This window comes from Phasianus colchicus, chromosome 6 (genome assembly GCF_987193195.1).
Source record: "Phasianus colchicus chromosome 6, bPhaCol1.hap1.1, whole genome shotgun sequence".
In the NCBI taxonomy this organism is placed as follows: Eukaryota; Metazoa; Chordata; class Aves; order Galliformes; family Phasianidae; genus Phasianus; species Phasianus colchicus.
In genome coordinates, this window is record NC_143441.1 from 39,967,569 (window position 1) to 39,979,139 (window position 11,571).

Genomic DNA, 11,571 nt, shown 5'->3' on the forward strand with positions numbered 1-11,571 from the left:
CTTTCTTTTAAAGGAAAGCAGGAATGGACCTTAAGAAACTACTGTCCCTATTTTGAAGTCTGTCACAAACATAACGTCTATTAATCCCAGGGGTGTGAGATTACTACACCTTTAATTGTGTCTATGGATTTTCCTCCTCTTTTAGCCATTAATTCAGTAGCTCCACAGTCTTAATGTGCATGGTGTACACAGTCCTCTCACATCTTAAATCTGCCCCAGATTGTTTTCTAGAACTGTTAAGGATTCTGTCTCCACAGCCCAGAGCTTGAAATGTCCCCACAGGCTGCTTGGAGTCCTCTGATACAGGGAAGTGAAAGGCTCTGGAAACAGCGAATTAAACCTTTCCTCGCTGTGGTCTGCCTATGAATATGACTACTTCAACTTGTCAATATTATTTCTAATAAATCCTCCTTTTCAGAAGGCGCTTAACTTATTTAGCTATTTATTGTACTTCCTTGTTACATATGTGATGGAAGAGTCTCTCCAGTCATTGAATACACTTTTAAGTTCACTGTTAATGCATAACCAGTATGTCAAAAGATGGTTATATCAGGGTAGTACTGATATTCAACACTGTTGTAAACACTGATCTAACTCACCAGCACAGCGTAAAATGAAGTTGATTAAAGAACGCCAGTAGTTTTGTACAGACTTAGTGAGTTAAACCATCCCAGTGAAGAGCCAAATGAGTGCCAGTGAAGCAAAATAGGGAGGAAAATGTGCTGCACGTGGCACAGGTGAGGCAGCTCGTAACCACAAGGTTCAGGAACCAGAAGCTGAGAGAACAAGTGAAGAGGGCAGAGAAATAATGCCTTCATTTTGCAGCAGCAGCATCAGCAACAGGAAGAAAATGGGTCAGCTCTGTTGTCCTCTTATCTTCCCACAAAATGTGCTTTCGGTCTATTCACTGCAATTCCTCACCTGCTGAGGCAGTGGGAAGGAGCTGCTGAGGAAGTAAGACAAAAGAAAGAAAACCTTTAAGCTAGCCTTGAGATAGTCATTCAAATGACAGGTGAATTCCATTTCAGGTGTTTGCATTGCTGGCAAATTTTGGGGTGCCACAACATAGGAAAGACATAAAACATTTAGAGTGGTTCCAAAGGAGAACAACCAGATGGTGAAGAGTCTGGAGAACAAGATGTATGAGGAGCAGGTGAGGTCCCTGGGTTTGTTCAGCCCATTGCAGAGGAGGCTGAGGGAAGGCCTCATGGTAGCTGCAGCTCCTCACAGGAGGGTGGGTTGGAAAGTGCATTTGCACACCTGTTCAGGGGTTACAGTTGGATGTTAATTCTGCCATGTGGTATGCAGCTAAACAGTGCTGTACAACAATCAGCCAGTTTGCACAAAAGAATATTTCATTTTATTGGAAAAGACTTCTGAATAACAAATGTATTCATGGAATCTAAAGCCTGATCTTGCAAACAGAGCAAAAAAAAAAAGCTGCATTTGCCGGTATTTTATTTCCAGTAAATAATTCAACCTCTTCTAATATAAATTTCTTCATTCTGAAACAGGGAATTTGGCTTTGCACAGACAAGTCCCAGTACAGTATTTTTTTCTGACAGGAGCCATCTCTACTGAATTCTGGCAAGTAATGTAAGCTTCACTAAAACAGTCGGGATGTCCTGCAAAATATTGTTAGCTGCAAAATCTCCATTGCTTTTGGAACATAGGCTGATACATAAAATAATGAGGGTTTCAATCAGTTCCTTGTCTCCAAGCTATAATTTATGTCAATAAGAGGGAAGGGATTAATGGAAAGCATGAATTATCTTTTCACTACAATACTGCTTCCAAAATGTATATTTTAAGCATCCTAGCACATGGCACACTGGTATGGAAGTCTTTAAAACTGTGTTGATCAAGAACTGATAAAAGGATCCTTTACACTTAACACCATAAAATGAATCCGTTAAAAATATCCACAGGAGAGCACAAGACTTCTGAATATTTGCTTACTCTTTCCAACATCCCTTTTTTCTCTTGCCCTTAAAGAAATTCAAATTAATTATAAAAATGAGGACATTCCTAATAGGATTTTTAGTGAAAAGTTACAAGGTTTAATTTGTGTGAAAGTACTGACAAGTTTATTCATTTTGTAGGAGTGTGGAATTTGCCTCACGTAACACTCAGGACTCAGCTACAGCTTTGATAGAAATGTTATTTGGTAATTATCTGCTCTTCCCTTGGGGACAAAGTAATTAATTCTGCTCTGCACTTCACAGCATATTCTGTTTTTACACACATATGAAGGATGAATTCTGGAAGATTATGATCAATACTTACTGCAATGGCAACCAATAACTCATCATCCTGGCAGCTGCATCATGACTTAAAAAAAAACTCAGGAATACAGAAGTCTGACTTCACTTGTTGACCTTGTTGTTTGTGTTTTAGAGGGGGTGAAAAAGTGTGAAAAATAATAAATACTTAAAATTAGCTTTCATTAAAGAAGTTTACGGCATTTTCCCCAAAGAAAATAATACACAAATGTTATCTTTGTGACATAACTCAGAACCAAAATATAAGCCATATGTTTTTACCTATTACTTGATTGTAGCTTTTTTTTTAGAGTTAGATAAAACATAAATTTGAGCAGTAAATTTCAGGCATGAGTAGGGAACTGAACCTTTCCCTAAAGTGTAGTTTGGGGCATGTAATTTCCTTATCCCTTATGAAGAAACTCTGTGGCTGGAGTGAAAATGTTCACCCCAGCCTGTTCTTGATCACAGTGCAGTGCATTTTAAAGAGTATGTGCAGGAGGAGTGCATGGCATCTGATAGAAACACAAATACAGAGGTGTGGGAAAGGGCATCTTTGCAAAGCACAAAACAAAAGATAAGTGTCTCAATCGGCATTCTGTACCGAAATACTACACTGGTATTTTTGAAGCCATTTTTGCTTGCAACAAGGCAAATCCAAGGTCCATAGGGCTACTGGGGAAAGAGCTTGGTGCTAGGAATCACATCAGACCTGGCCCTGGAAGCTCTGCCTCAGTCTCCATCCCAGATAACATGGCCAAGGAAAAACATTTAAGCCAGAGGACTTAGAACTATTATTTTATCCAAGCATTTGAAAGAACAAAATCCCCTGGTATAGATGCAAAAATGCAGCATGCATTTTCCTTTTTTCAGTTTTGGAGGGCCTGTTCTAAATTTTATCATAAAAAGCACACCCATATAACCTACTTTACCCTCTAGGAAAGGTTGCTTCTTGTCCTCTGTGTGAAGTTCTTTCTGATCTTGCTTGGCTGTAGTTTCTTGAGGTTGTGGTTTTCCATTTGCAAAATAAGTATAACAGCATTTCCTATCAACAGGAATGCTGTGTAAATACATGTATTAAAGGTATCAGAGAACACAGTTGTAGAAAGACAAATACCAGTACTGTGGCTAAGAACCAGTGGCTTAATGTTTTGAAGTTTGTCACTGTCCAAAAAAACCAGACAGCTGAAATTCTCATTTATTCCATTAGCAAGTAAGGGACTTGGCACCAGACACATAATTGGTACTGTCCTTAGTCAGTTTTTAAAAAGCTCTTGGACTTAATCTGCCAATAAACCAACAATTAGACATTTTACAGGAAACTATTCCATTGACAAAAATTAAGTTTAGGAAGAAGGAGTCAGAAGACTGGAACTGGCTGCACTTCACAAAGTGCTAGTAATAAATCCTGACAGTAAAAGGGAATGCAATACTTAAGCCAGAAAAGTGAAATCACTAAAAATAAAACTAGAGGCAAATTACATTGAGCTCTCAGATCTCATTCGAATATCTGACTGGAAAAATTTCTTGCCATGATAGCTGTAGCATCCCAAGAGGTCTACATCTGCCTTCAGCCATACAACTCTGCCAATCAAGAAGACAAATAATGAATGATGTTCGTTTCCTCATTTGGTGTGCTTCGGTTTGTGGCCAAGATAAAACACTCAGAGTGGAGAGGAAAACAGTTTTTGTGTCCAACCAAGATGCCCCTCTAGAATTCCTTTCAGGCTCAAAGCCACATTTTGAAACACCACCCCCAGCCGCCTCCTCCCAGAAAAAAATCCACCATAAAATATATGAAAAAAATCTTCCAAGACCAAATCACAGAATGTGTCATTTTTTCCTGCACAAAGCACAGACTGGCTCTGGGAGCACTAACACCCACCTGTGGGTCAGACAGCCAGGGACTGAGGCCATGAGTATTCTCTGCACTCATCACACAGGCAAAAAAGCCTCAGTGTAGTTACCAGCAGCATCTCTACGTCTTGTCTTTTCTGGGTCTTCTGTGTAAGCTCTTTTTTCTGAGGGTGACACATTTAGTATGCAGTAAGATGACAGAATGAAGGCACATTGTATTCTTCTTCCTACCTTGTCCTCCGGTCTTCTTTGCATGAGATACCATGAAGCTCCTTCAAGCTCAACTCCTCCTGCAGCTTGCTGGCAAATGCATTGGCCAGGAGATGACACATTGGCCTTGCTGTGTGCTAGATTTTGCTATGCTAGATACACCCCAGTTAATGCCATGGGATCTGTTACTTCTCCATGGTAGACAAGCACAAAGCAAGGGCCTCACTTGGTTCATGGAATCAGTTCCATAGAATGAGCACAGCACTGTACTCATCCTCATTAACATGCCCTTCCTCACTGCTGAGAAGCAGGGCTAATTACTGTGGCTGCAGTACTGACTGTTAAAGTCATAATGTCTTGCAGTTCTGGTGCTATTTTAGTTGTTACTACTCTGAGATTATCCACAGCACGCTCTCTTGGCTACGATGAGATACAACGAGAAATAATGAGGTGAAAAAACTTCCTTTGCCTTTCCTCATGCTTCTGCAAAGGTTTGGGTCATCCTTGATTACAATACAGGTTGGAGGCTTGGGGTCAAGCTTCACTTCAAGCTCAGCTCTTCCTCTCCTAATTACCCAAACCATAGTCTTCATGATTAATTCTCTCATCACTGTTTCAAGGTCTTCAGGGATTTTGGCAAAGATGCCTATGTTATCAGCTGATCTAACGTGGTTTAGGTGCTCTCATTTATCACGGTGCCCTTTCCCTCCTCCCTATTCAAGGTTTTTATAATCTTTTCCAAGGAAGAAGCAAATTGTTCCAGTGTGACAATATCTTCTTGTCTAGTTCTATTCTTCCGCTTAATCTCTTCACTTTTCTTGTCAATGTTTAAATGTCAATGCAATGCATTGTTCACAAGCTCTGGGATTCTAAGAAATCCTTCACGATGTTTCTTTTCCTGACTGTGTCCAGGCTTCTTGTGCATACGCTGTTTCCATTATCCACCTCATTAGGGGCGTGCACCTGCTCCTGTAGAAGCCAATGGCAACCTTCCCACTTACTTCAGTAAAAACAGGTTTGGACCCAGTGGTATGCCAACTGATAAATTAACTTTCAGACAAAACTCAAAGAGGCAGGAAATTTTCCAGGAATATGCTTTGCCATTTGAACAGAGGAGGATTTTTCTAATTGCAGATGTCAAAATTATTTCTGTATACAATCAATAGCTCCTTTGTTTGCCCACTGCTTAAGATTTAAATGAGAATGGACTGCACAAAACTGTTAATAGAAAAACTAAACCATAGTCCACTAACTTTTTCATACAGTGAATTTTATTAATGTAGACACCATTTACACTGTAGACTACAATTGATTGTGACATGAAGGGATGGCTACTATTTGAAATGAATGAAAACACATTCCTGGATGGCCAGTACTGGATATTCTCCAAGTAACGTCTCTCCATTAAATTATATTTCATCATTGCTGAAACACAACGTTTTGAGTTAGTCCTCCCCTTCAAAAGAAAAGAGAGTGACAGCAAAATAATAGAGCAAAAGAGAAAACATAAAATATTATTTTAGCCTCTACAGCAGATTGGGAAAGAAAAGAAAAAAAAAAAGAAGAAGGAAAAAAGGTGTTTTTCCTCTTTTAATCTTTTGGGGACATAGGATGGAAGATATGGATTGAAATGTCTCTAATGTTCTTCTGACTGGACTACTGTTTTTACCTTGTGGAGATTCTGCTTCTTTGAGATTAGAATAACATCTTAGCACACAGTGGTTTAAAATACATCATAAACTTCACTTCCTATATAGTCAAGATCAGTCTCTCATTTCTGTACCACAGGGTGTCTTTCCCCAAACTTTCAAATGAATCAGGCCATATTTAAATCTGGTTCGTAAAATAGAACACAAATGAATCCACCTTCCTTCCAAATTGGAGATACTAATTGAAGTTGAGCTTCACAAAATTGACATCTGGTCAAAATTTTCTTAAAAATTGAAAAAAATTGTACTAGTTTTTGTTTGACTCACAGCTGGCTGCATTGACAGTATTCTGATCCCAAACGCAAATTTCTGCTTTTGCTGGTTACAGAGCTGTAATATAGATTAATGTCCAGTGAGTTATAGTTTGAGACCAAATGAATCTCTCTTATGATGTAAACCAGATTTAAGTCGTATCCTTCAGAAACTCTTCCATTAACAGATTTCTTTCCTATTCTTTCATCAGACATAAACCCAATCTGACAATCTTTAATTAAATTCTCATGGAGCTCATTAAAAACACTGTAAGTTTCTCCAAGTTAACTATAGGATCAAATATGTTCTTTGATAATAAAACTCTGCAGTGAGTTTTATAAATTAGCCTATAGCTCCTATGTGTTAATGGTACATTAAGCTGAACTGATTATATGTGTGTGGCCATGTTGTTCAGAGCATACAATAGACAGGCAAAAAGTGACATCAAACGAAAAAACTGAAAGAACCTTTGCTTGGTGTTAAGCAAGTATTAGATAAAGCAACTTCATGTTATTCTTTGTCAACTGTCCACATTCCATGGGTTTCTTTATGTCAAGCACCCTTTTTGTCCAGCCCTTCCGCACAGATTAATCTTGTGGCAGAACAGTTGCAATGACTGCATGCCACCACCCTTTTCTACTTGATAATTTTGATTATGGAATGATTCAGATATCAATTGCATTATATGTAAGGAAGTCTGAATCTTTGCATTAGTGATTTGGAAGGTAATTGCCATGGAGAATAAGACACAGATTTTCATGCCCTCTCCTAATCATATATTTCGTAAAGGACTTGATCAGTTATTTGGCAACACACAGAAGACATCAGTAGTCCAGATTTCCAATTTTGTTTTTCATAACAAAAATCACTGATGCCTCTTTTCCTTTAATAACAAATACCTATGAGAGTTTTAAAACACAGACATGAATGTACCATGAATTGACTCTATAATGCTCTTCACTATAAGATTACTTTTCATAGGAGGTTATTGTACTTTGACTATCAGCTACACTGATCTTCCCAAGTAATGCAGTCAATTTTACTGTGCATTTCAAATATACTGATTCCTTGGCTCCTGAGAACAGACTAATTGAGAGGGTGTGCTGTATTACAGAATACGATTTGCCTAAAAAGATTACCGTCTAGCTCATTAATTTTACATTACCATACCATACTTCTATTGACTTTATCACAATGCTTTCTACAGCTACTTACTGCAATAGCAAAAATGCACAGAGATCACATAGCCATTAAGGTGATGAAAAATTGTGTAGAGACGTTATTATTTATTTATGACATAGCTGTGTCTCCTGGTTTTGGTCAATATTGACACACACGGCACCAATCCAAAAAATGTGTTCCCTGTCCTGAAAAATTTGAAGTCTAATTACTCCTGGAAGCAGAACAAGTATGACACAAACAAATAGAAAGAAGGAAAAAGCAGTAGTTATGAGTTGTATTTATATAAGTCAAATATTTACACAACTGGAGACCTTGTCCGCATTTTATAAACATACACTGTAGGATAATTGCAGTAAACGTTGATAAGAAATAGAAGTGAATGTCAAAGGGAGGACTTAAAGAAGACTGAACTATTGAGGGTTCTAATCCCAAAGAGACAATTGGGGATGATATTTGAGCTAAAGGAATTTGAACAGAGCAGACTGATGCTGATATGTCAGTGAAACAAATGCTGCAGCATTAGCACAATTAAACTTAATATTTCTGAATGAAAATGGTAATACAATAATTTGTGAAGTGTCATAGGCAAAGAACTGTATTAATTCAGTATGAGACAATGTATCTGAGCATCAGTATGCTGAAGGATACTCTGGGGGTTACCAAGGAGATTCTATCAGCAGAGGCTTGAAGGTGTCAGAAGAGACCCAGGTCTCTTCTGGTCAAAAGCCAACTCTCACTTGGACTAAAGGAAAAATCTCCACTTTATGAGGACTTCTGAAATTATGAGAAAAAAATAACATTTGTTTTCAGAATTAAATAGTTAGTAGAAAGTTGAAATTTCACTTGAAAATGAATTTTAGTATGATTGTTTGAAATAGTCAAAAATTTTCATTTGTTGGATGTGAGCAAGAGCTGTGAGGTATGTGGAATGGCTCTTTTCACTGAAGGAAAGTTGGGAGTGCTGGAGTTTACAGCTGAGTTGCTCCCCACTCTGCCAACAGTGGGTCTGAAGCCCTAAGATTGCTGGCTCAGAAGAGGACACCACCTGCCAGACAGAGCATTATAAAGCACAGTGTCATAAAGCCAGAATCATTAGGGCTTCTAGGCTTTTTGCTGCAGAGGCAGAAGTCTAAAGCAGTGAGGTTTGTCTTTCCCCACTTGTCACTCTAAGTCTGCACAATGTACTGAATCTCCCCATTACTCTCAGTTTCATCTTTTCCCTCTGGCTGCAAAATCAGGAGGTCCCATGGGCAACACAATGGCTCTGAACTTGTTGTTGACTGCCATTCTAGTATGGGAGAACACCATGGATGAGTGATCCTCTTGGGGATCCTGGCATCCCCACTCTGTGCTAGAAGATACTGCAGACTGAAGAATCTCAACTGAAAAGGAAAATGAGTCCAAAAACTTCAGATCCCACCTGCAAAACTGATCCAGGTCTCCCCTGGCTCATGCATGTATGGCAGAGAATCTGCAGACCTGCAGGAAATTTAGCCCCAGGGTTTCTCAAAACAGCAGGTTCTACATGGTAGAATTGCTTTGAAGCCCCTAACAGCCCATAAAATGAGCTGGCAAGAACTCAGGCGTGTTGCTGTCATAAACCCACCTGTGTTTCTCTTGTTGTTCATCAGAAACAATGTACTTCCAGAAAACAATCTGGATTTCATAATAGAATGCAGATGGAAATATCTAACACTCTAAAACATGCAGGTCATGCAGGGAAGATAAGAGATAAGGAAAAATTGGACTGCTTAATCAGGTTCTCCTCCCGGCTAGACACAAACAATAAAAATACAGTGAAACAACATGTAGAGAACCAACAGCAAGGAAATACACATATTGTTAAACTAATATTCATCCTTATAGCTTTTTTGTACTTATCTTAAGGTTCTACTGTGAATTCTTCTTGCAATACAATTCTGGATTTTACAAAACACTAACTTACCCATAGTATCCAGTATTTATTTTCCCACTAATAGTGCTGTCTTTACTCAGAAAAGATGCAGCTGTGGTAATGCTCCTAAGGACAGTTGTCCCTCTGTCTCATAGACATGTTTTCTATTAAGTTTAATTACTGCCCCTGTAGTTTCAGACCAAAGCCCATTTTACACCATGTGCAGCTTGTACTGCAGAGTAGCTGCAATCTGGAAGCTCTGCAGCAAGAACAGAAAAACTGCTACCACCCCAGTAGTATTATTAGCCATAACAATGAGTTGAATTCAAAGTCCTTTTTTTTTCTTTTTTACATATTTTTGAGGCTTACCCAGGGCTCCAGTGCTACAACCTGTATGCAAGGAAAAAGATAGAATGAGTAAAAGATGAAAGCAGCTCTCCTGAGGCAGATTTTTGTCAGGAAACTCACTGTCTCTGATGCTTTCTCAGAAATCTCAGCTCCTGCTGTCAATTGATTACAAAGACCAGATTCATTTTTTATTAAAAAGAAAAATAATAAATTATAAGCACCAGCAAGTACAGAGGAAAGTCATTAAAATATGAGTGAAGTTCTTCTGCAGGGCTCCAAGAAAGAGACAAGGGACAAGAGCTGAGCAGTTGTTGTTCTGACATTATCATTTTAAGAAAAACTCAACGTTTTGGAAGGTCTTTGTACCATATACTGGTATTTACAAAGAACAAAGCAAAAAAAAAAAAAAAAAAGCAAAAAATAAATCTCATGCCTGAAAGAATTTCAGGGTAAGAAGTTACCCCATAAGTGCTGAATGCAGACTGGTGTTGGTACAGATGTGCAGTCACAGTATATTGATGCACTACTTTGCCTGCTTAAGGCTTAACTCCTGCCCAGCAACTGGGCACTCTGGGTGAAGCACCAGCTTTAATCTCAGTCCACATCTTCATTGTTGAGAACCCACTATTTGCTTAGATCGGTGAGAGGGATGCTATGCTTTAACTCTTTGCTCAAATGCAGAAAACAGCATACATAAAATCTGTGAAGTAAATGCAAATCCACCATCTAAAGAAGCACCATATTAGGAGCTCTATTTCTTGGGCATAATACAAGACATTTTCAAAAGTCAGACATAGAATCCAAGAACAAACTGAAATGGAACCAGCAGCCTTGATCTGATTGCAGCCTCATGGCAATATTGGCTGCCATGTGGAAAACATTCATTAGCCTATTTAACCAAAATTAACTATGAAAATGTACTCTGAGTTTTCTTCCTTCACAGGTGTCTTTTAACACAAGTGTTTTCTATCCAATTTAAAGCAATTTTTTCCTGTAAATAGTATCATTATTATCATTATGCTGGGAAAGGTTAGGCCATGATTTTTGTCAGAGTTTTTAGAATCACATTTTACCTGCTAAAATGTCAGGAAAATAGTCTTGTCTTAGACTCACTGAGGTGCAGTAAATTAACTTCAGGAAATAAAACAGGAAACATATTATTGGACATTACAGAAGTGGTAAACTGTAGTTACACATACACACAACAAAAAATACCTTTCTTTACGGACAAATTGAATCAATATACCAACTGCAGTAGCAAAGAATCCTGGCCTTTGTCTCATACTGTGGTCCTGGTTCAGTCAAAAATAGAACCAAAAGTGTTGAAAAGGCAGTCCAGAGTTTAAGCCACTGAATCAAAGTATCTCCGTGTCTGACTTTGCACATTTCCCATCCACCTCTACAATATGATGAATCAATTCAAATATATTTCCATTCTTGGGAGATTTCAAATCTCTCTGTAAGTTTATATTGACCACCACATGCCCATTTCAGTCACAAACTTATTTGTATTTGAAAGAGCCTTTGAGTAACAATTCTTCCACATTCCTACTGAAGGCAGTACAGATTTCTTGCTTCAGTAGAGTTGAGGTTTCATTCTTTCTACTTTGGTGACCTCTCATTTGTCACAAGAGAACATAAAAATGGCTGTGCTGGACAACACCAGTGTCTCACTTAGCCCAACGTTTTTTCTTTAGCAGTGTAACAAGGCAAGCAAGACGTAACGTTATCCTAAGAGACAATCCCAGCTTCAGCAATTTACAACACAGCTTCAGTAGCTAAAGATGATGTCTTTGAACTTGTTACCCTTCATAGGAAATGTGGCATATATTAGTGGACAGTGAGGTGGGTTGAGAAC